Source organism: Elephantulus edwardii, unplaced genomic scaffold (genome assembly GCF_000299155.1).
Source record: "Elephantulus edwardii isolate Elephantulus edwardi_28Jun2011 unplaced genomic scaffold, EleEdw1.0 scaffold00071, whole genome shotgun sequence".
NCBI classification, from domain to species: domain Eukaryota; kingdom Metazoa; phylum Chordata; class Mammalia; order Macroscelidea; family Macroscelididae; genus Elephantulus; species Elephantulus edwardii.
In genome coordinates, this window is record NW_006399821.1 from 10,270,097 (window position 1) to 10,278,993 (window position 8,897).

The following is an 8,897-nucleotide window of genomic DNA, read 5'->3' on the forward strand; positions in this document are numbered from 1 at the left end:
GGAAGGTGGAGGGACGGCGCAGGAGAGGAAGGCCCTCTATGAGGTGGATTGATTCGGTGACTGGGATAATTGGAATGGGAGTGTCAGAGACAGTGCGATTGGTACAGGACAGAGTGGAGTTTAGGGCTGTTGTACATAGGGTCGCTATGAGTCGCAAGCGACTCGACAGCACATAACAACAACAACAAAAACATTCCCGAAAACAAATCTATTATTTCTTCTGCTGTAGATAGTTTGTTGACCTGGAATTAAGACAGTCTTTCATCCTCAGAAACTGCCCTCAACTGAATACAATGCTATCTTCTCCTATTCTCAAGAAGGACTATCAGTGTTGCATTCTACTCCATTAACATTTATTATAAGTTGCACCAACAGACTCTATATCAAGAAGACATAGATTCTCACCACTGGACCAATTGGCAGCATCATGATGGATGGTGAAGAGATTGAGATTGTTCACAGCTTTAGTTTACTTGGCTCCACAGTCAACACTCTTGACACCAGTAGGCAGGAAATTAAAAGACATACTGTGATGGGAAAGTCTGCTGTTAGGGACCTCTCCAAAGTACTGAAGAGCAATGGTGTCTCTCTGGAGACTAAAGTTCATATGATACAGGCCATGGTCTTTGCAATCACTTGGTTATATATCAGAGAGTTGGACAATGACTAGGGAGGATAGAAGGAGAATTGATGCCTTTGAGTTGTGGTGCTGGAGAAGAGTATTGAATGTACCATGGACTGCTAAGAAAGCAAACAGATTCATCCTAGAGAAGATTAAACCAGGCTGCTCCTTGGAGGCAAGGATCCTGAGACTTCACCTGATATATTTTGGACATGTTGTATGGAGAGACCGGTTCATGAAGAGGGACATCATGTTTGCGAGGGTGGAGGGACAGCACAGGAGGGGAAGACCCTCTGTGAGGTGTATTGATTCATTGACTTGAGTAATTGGGATGGGTGTGTCAGAGACAGTGCAATTGGCACAGGACAGAGCAGAGTTTAGGGCTGTTGTACACAGGGTTGCTGTGACTCACAAGTGACTCAATGGCACATAGCAACAACAACCAGAGTTGCTGACATTTTAACTTCACTATCATCTTTGAATTCTATACAGTGGAAGTTCTGGGTTCAAAGAATGGTTAAGGCTAATTCGGGAGGCCAGTTTCTGAAATAAGAGTGAAGGGGCTGTTTGAACATTCAAAGGGCAAAGACAGAAAACTGTATCACAACAGACAAAAGGGAGAATGACAAGGGAAGGAGGATGCTGTATGTAGAAAGCACCTAAGAAAAAAATGTTTCTGTTGCTTTTAGAGGATTGTACAGAGTTGATGGACTTAGTACTGTATGCTGAGGGCATAGATTTTTTTAATTTTTTTTAATGGATTGGTAAGAAAGAACTCTTGCTTTGTAGAGATATATTGATGGAGATGGCAGTGAATGGACAAAGGATCAGATATCTTAGCAAAGTCACACAGATGATTATCTGTGGCCTATGGGAAGGTATAATTGAAATTGAGCTTTTCAGACTGAACACTTACCTAAATTATGAAGAAATTAACATAGAGAAACTAGGAAAAAATTACAGGAAAAGAAAGTATTTCATTCAAAGAATTGTAGTAAAGAGGGAGAAAAGTGAGTTTAATGTAGAAAGAACAATCAAAACAAAATAAACAACATTTAGAAAAACAGCTGTCAGTGAGATTAAACTTCATGTTTTTTCTGCACTTCTCTCCCAAACAACTGGACTCTCAGTCCCATACCAACCACAATAAATAAGTCCATTGGCTTATCACTATTCTTTGATATAGAAAGTTATTTCCTCAATTCTAAATTAAGTGTTATGCAAATACAGTGTCTTTTTACTATATTTCTAACTATGTTGTTGTGTGCCATAGACTTGGAACCTACTCATAGCTGATTCTACAGTAGGTTTTTAGAGGCTGTGAATAGCACAGAAGATTTCCCAACTTTCTCCTGCAAAGCAGTGTTGCATTCAAACTACCTTTGCCTTTGGATCTACAGCATAACTCTAACCACTAGGCAACCAGAGCTCCCCATACTATTAAATTAAGAATCTTTTGTAGAAACTTTCAAAGTGATGATGCCCCCTCAATAAATAGCATGGGGCCCCTAAATTATTCTTTATTCCAACAATTTTATGTTGTTGTTGTTGTTGCTGCTGCTGCTGTTGTTATGTGCTGTTGAGTGACTTGCAACACATAGTGACCCTATGTACAACAGCCCTATACCCTGCTCTATCCTGTGCCAATCTTATTGTCTCTGACACCTACTCCCAATAATCCAGTCACTGAATCAATCTATCACATTGAGAGCCTTCCTCTCTTGTGCTGTCTCTCAACCATCCCCAAAATGATGTCCCTCTCCAAGGACTGGTCCGTCCTTGCAACATAACCAAAATATATCAGAATCTTTGCCTCCAAGGATCAGCCTGGTTTCACCTTTTCTAAGATGAACCTAGCCACCCATGGTATAGTCCATACTCTTCTCCAGCACCACAGCTCAAAGGCAACAATTCTCCTTCTATCATCCCTAGTCATTTTCCAGCTTTCTGACACATAGCAAGTAATTGCAAAGAACATGGCCTGGATCAGGTGCACCTTAGTCTCCATACTGACATGCTTGCTCTTCAGTGTTTGGTGAGGTCGCTGACAGCAGATTTTCCCAATGCAATTAATCTTTTAATTTCCTTGCTCCTGGTACCAAGATTGTGGATTGTGAAGCCAAGCAAACTAAAGTTATTAACAATCTCAGTCTCTTCACTGTCCATCATGATATTGCCAATTGTCTCAGTGGTAAGGATCTTTGTTTTCTTGATGTTGAGCTTCAATCCATATTGAAGGCTGCAGTCTCTGATCTTTTGCAGCAAGCACTTCAAGTTCTCCTCAGTTTCAGCAAACAGGGTTGTGTTATCTGCTTAACACATATTGTTGATGAGTCTTCCTCCAATCCTGATGTCACATTTCTGTGCAGCCTCTCGGATAATCTGTTCTGCATATAGATTGAAAAGATATGGAGATAGGACACATCCTTGATACACACCCCACCCAATTTTGAACCATACAATATTTCCTTGCTCTGTTCTGATGATGGCCTCCTGGTCCAAGTACAGGTTTTACAAAAGCACTATCAAGTGTTCTGGGATTCCCATTCTTCTCAGAGTTAGCCACAGTTTGTTATAGTCCACACAGGCAAATGACTTTGCATAGTCAATAAAACACAAATACACATTCCTCTGATACTCTCTGCTTTCATCCAATATCCATATAGCATTAGCTATAATATCCCTAGTATGACAACCTCTTCTAAATCCAGCCTGCACTTCAGGCAGTTTTCTGTGGATGGGCTGTTCCAGTCGTTTTTGGGTAATTCAGCAGAATCTTACTTAATATTAATGATATTGTTCAATAATTTCTGTACTATGTTGGGTCACCTTTCTTTTGAATAGGAACAAATACAGATCTCTTCCAGTCAGTTGGCCAGGTGCTTGTCCTACAGATTTCTTGGCACAACTTGGTGAGTACATCCATGGCAGTGTCTGTTTGTCGAAATATCTCAATTGATATGCCATCAATTCCTGGGGCCTTGTTTTTTGCCATTTTGTTCAGAACAATGAGAACTTCTTCCTTCACAGACTCTTGCTCATACATTGTTTCATGAAATTCTTCTGTATCCACCAATTCCTTTTGGTACAATGACTCTGTATACTCTTTCCATCTTCTTTTAATGCTTCCTGGATCATTTCATATTCTTCCCAAAGCATCCTTAAGAATTGCAACTCAAGACTTGAATTTGTTCTTCAGTTCTGTCAGCTTAAGAAATGCTGAGGGAGTTTGGCCCCTTTGATTTTTCTGATTCCAATTCTTTGTACATTTCATTGTAATACCCATGCTGCCCTTTGAAATCTTCTGTTCAGCTCCTTAATTTATTTATTTCTTCCCTTTGTTTTGGCATAAATAGATTATCTTTCCTGGCTATTAATGAATTTTTGTCTGCTTCACTTAAGATATTCTTAGTGTCATCACACAATCATCTAGTTTTCAATTACTATTTAATTGTGCTAATACAAAACCTATACTTGGACCAAGAGGCAGTAGTCAGAACAGAGCAGGGTAACACTGCATGGTTCAAAATTGGGAAGGGTGTACGCCAGGGATGCATCCTGTCTCCATACCTTTTCAACATGTATACAGAGCAGATTATTCGAGAGGCTGGGCTCTATGAGGAGAATTGTGGCATCAGGATTGGTGGAAGGTCTATTAACAATCTCCGTTATGCAGATGACACAACCCTGCTTGCTGAAACTGAGGAGGACCTCATGCACTTGCTGCGAAGGGTCAAGGACTGCAACCTTCAGTATGGACTAAGGCTCAACGTCAAGAAGACAAAGATTCTCGCCACTGGACCAATTGGCAGCGTCAGGATGGATGACGAAGAGATTGAGAGTGTTCACAGCTTCACTTTGCTCGGCTCCACAGTCAACACTCTTAGCACCAGCAGTCAGGAAATCAAAAAGCGTATCGCGATGGGAAAGTCTGCTGTTAGGGACCTCTCTAAAGTACTCAGGAGCAACAGTGTCTCTCTGGAGACTAAGGTGTGCCTGATACAGGCCATGGTATTTGCAATTGCTTGTTATGCATCAGAGAGTTGGACAATGACTAGGGAGGACAGAGGGAGAGTGGATGCTTTTGAGCTGTGGTGCTGGAGAAGGGTACTGAATGTACCATTACCATGGACTGCCAGGAAAACAAACAGATTCATCTTGGAGAGGATTAAACCAAGCTACTCCTTGGAGGCAAGGATTCTGGGGCTTCGTCTGACATACTTTGGACATGTTGCCAGGAGGGACGGGTCCTTGGAGAGGGACATCATGCTTGGGAGGGTGGAGGGACAGCGCAGGAGGGGAAGACCCTCTATGAGATGGATTGATTCGGTGACTGGGGTAATCGGGATAGGTGTGTCAGAGGCAGTGTGGTTGGCGCAGGATAGAGCAGGGTTTAGGGATGTTGTGCATAGGGTCGCTATGAGTCGGAAATGACTCGATGGCACATAACAACAACAACAACAATGCACTGAAGTTCCCTGTGTCAAATCTATCCTTGAAATTCTTTCTAAATTTAACTGTGATATACTCACTGTCTTCCACTAGTGCTTGAGGATTTGTTTACGTTGTTTTTGACTTCAAATTAAACTTGCAGATGATCCAGGATTATCTCTTCTACAGTTAGCCCTTGACCTTTTTCTCATTGATCCAATGGCACAGTGATTAAAGCATTAGCTTTCTAGCAACAAATTGACTTTTCAAATCCACCAGCTGCTCTGTAGGAAAAAGATGTGACAGTCTTCTTCCATAAAAACTATTACCTTGCAGGGAACTCTGGTGGCCTAGTGGCAAGAAGCTGTGCTGCAATCTGAAGGCACTTGGTTAGAATCCACCAGATGCTCCGCTGGAGAAGGAGGATCAATCTCCTCCTGTAACAGATCTTGATTTGACAGTACACACACACACAAACACACACACACAATAATAATAAAATGTAAAGAAAAATTATCACCTTACAAATGCTATCAGGCAATTCTGCACTGTTCTAGAGGGTCACTCCAAGTTGAAATTGACTCAACAACTCTTGAGTTTATTATCCTCATAGTTTATGACAGGGAAAGGATACAGATAGATTACATTCAGCAAAAGAAGAAATAGAAAGTTTTGTTTTACTCTCTTCATAGCGTCAGGCATATAGAGTCATGTATTACCCTCATAAAATAAATATGTGACTGTGTATGAAATACACCTAACCTCAGAAGCTTATTCAGGGTTCAGAGATTTCATTTTGGCTTTATAATGGAGACATGATTGATTGATTTCCCATGTAGTTTAACTCATTATCCAATTCATCTGCTCCTCTGTGATTCAAACGTCTCATCCTAAATTGCATGTTTGTTCTTTTTGGTATGGCTGGTTCTCACCCTAAGACTGGCAGGTGTGGCCATATCCACTCTACAATTTGGCGTTGCCAGACTCTACCCTAAACAAAGTCATTATTGTCAGTTTTGACATTGATTACTTTCCAGAAGCTTAGGTTAAAGAGAAGACTTCTCTTTGGGCAAAGCTAAATTCCTTGCTTTCTTTTTATACTTTTTAAATAAATACATTTTTTATTTTTATTATTATTTTGTGTGTGTGTACCATCTAATGGGATCTGACTGGTACAGGAGGAGATTGTCCCGTCTCCAGCAGAGCACCTGGTGGATTTGAACCTCACACCTCTGGGACTGCAGCACAGCTCCCCGCCACTGGGCCACCAGAGCTCCAATAAAGAGCGGGATTTTAAAAAAAGAAAAATATCTCAAGCTTGTTGCTATCAAGTTGGAACCAACTCAATCTGACCCTCAACAGTTTCAGAGGCTATAAACCTCACTATGGGAGATTGCCCCATCTTTCTTCTGAGGAGTAGCTGGTGGTTTAAACAAACCACCTGGACAGTAGCAACACAACTCCCTACTCACTAGGTCACCAGACCTCCCTTAAATAGATGTTGTTGTTGTTGTTGTGTTGTTATTTGCTGTAAAGTTATTTGCTACTTGTAATGACCCTATGCAGAATAGCTCTGACGTCTGCCCTATCCTGAGCCAATCTCACTGCCTCTAGTACACCTACCGCCATTACCCCAGTTACTGTGTCAGTCCATCTCATGAGGGTCTTCCTCTCCTCCTAAGCTGTCCCTCCCATTTTCCAAGCTTGGTCTTTCCTGGCAACATGCCCAAAATAGGTGAGACTGAGCCTCAAAATCTTTGCCTCCAAGGAGCAATTTTGTTTTATCCTCTCTAAGACAGATCTGTTTGTTCTCTTGGCAGTCCATGGTATGTTCAATATTCTCCAGCACCACAACTCAAAGGCATTGATTCTTCTTCTGTCATCTTTAGTCACCATCCAGCTCTCTGATGCATAGCAAACAATTGCATCACTCCAACAACAAAATAAAATCTTTTGATCATTTAATATTTTTTAAATCATTAAATAGGTTTCACAAATTTCAAAAGACTAATATTCTTTAGATTATTTTCTCTTAACGACAATACAGTTAACCTAGAAATTAAATAATAAAAGATAACTAGAAGATTTATTTTAAAACTAAGAAATAAATTAATGCTAATCCATGAGCCAAAGAAAAAAGTATAATTAGAATTACAATATCTTTTAAATTAAGTTGTAATCAAAATTTTAAAAAAGCAAACGTGGGAGATTCGTCATTCATGGAGAAGAATTTATCAGTCCGAAAGCATACATTTTAAAAGATGAAAGGCTGGCGGTTCTATCCCTCAGCCATGGCCAAAATCAAGGCTCGGGACCTTCGCGGCAAGAAGAAGGAGGAGCTGTTAAAACAGCTGGACGATTTGAAAGTGGAGCTTTCCCAGCTGCGCGTCGCCAAAGGGACAGGCCTTGCGGTTTCTAAGCTCTCCAAAATCAGAGTTGTCCGAAAATCCACTACCCGTGTTCTCACTGTTATTAACCAGACTCAGAAGCAGAACCTCAGAAAATACTATAAGGGCAAGAAGTACAAACCCCTGGATCTGCGGCCCAAGAAAATAGGTGCCATGCGCCGAAGGCTCAACAAACACGAGGAGAACCTGAAGACGAAGAAGCAGCAGCGAAAAGAGCGCCTGTACCCACTGTGGAAATATGCAGTCAAGGCCTGAACTTCTTAAATAAATAATACACAAAACTAAAAAAAAAGAAAAAATATATATGAAAGACTGTAAGTAAATGCTTAGTGTGACTATCTTAATAAATGAAAAGAATGACAAGTAAATCTTCAAATAAAAGTTAATGATAATGATAAGAGTATGATGTCTTTTCCCCAGGAATAGTCCCTCCTAACAACATACTTAAAATATGTGAAGGAAAAAAAACTAGTTTCACCATATGTACCTCTAAGGAATAATCTGGTTTCACTTTCTCTAAGACATATTTTTTCTTTTGGCAGTCCATGGAATATTCAGCATTCTTCTACAACACCACAACTCAAAGGCATTGATTCTTCTGTCATCCTTAGTCATTGGTCCAACTTTCAGATGCATAGCAATTCATTAGAAAGACCATGACTTATAGCAGGTGCACCTTAGTCTTTAAACTGACATCATTGTTCTTTAGCAATGTTTGTGAAGAATTGTTATTGTTCTATACCATTGAATTAGAAACAACCCATAACTGACCTTCCAATGGGTTTTCTGAGGCAGTTTTATCACACAGAAGGAGATTGTGCATCTTTCTCTCATGGAGCAGCTGGTGGATTTGAACTACATTTCTTTAGGATTGTAACACAGCTTTTTATCACTACTAGGCTTACTCTGCTGTTGTCTTTGGACAGGTTTCTATATTCTTTGAAAGAAAAATATCTAAAATACATACTAAAATCCTCATTACTCTAGAAAATGTAATAAATTCTGGTATGAACAGTGCTGTAGTTTTTAAAGAGAAATAGGAAGCTCTGGTGCCCCACTGGTAAGAAATGACAAAGTAATCCCAAAGGCGTAAGGTTCAAAACTACTAGCAGCTTTGAGGGAGAAGAATAGGCAATCTCCTCCTGGGAGACTAACTGCCTCTGAAAACCTGCTAGAGGTTATCTATGGATTGATTCCAACTGAACAATATACAACAACAATTTGTACTGTTGTTGTTAAGTGCCATTGAGTCGTAGGTGACTCATAGCAACCCTATGAATGAAAGACCTGGACACTTGTATAACTTTTGTCCTTTCTCAATTTGTGCTACTTAAAAAAAAATCATTAACCCATTTAAGAAAATTTTTTAAACAGTATTTACTTCAGAAATACTGAAATATGATTGACTTCGCTACTCATCTTCCCACATAATTGAC

At 40.1% G+C, this 8,897-nt stretch overlaps 1 pseudogene; it reads left to right on the forward strand.

Annotated features, from left to right (window-relative positions):
* Positions 1-7,344: 7,344 nt before the first annotated feature.
* Positions 7,345-7,716, forward strand: LOC102851549 (annotated as a pseudogene).
* The last annotated feature ends 1,181 nt before the right edge of the window (positions 7,717-8,897 follow it).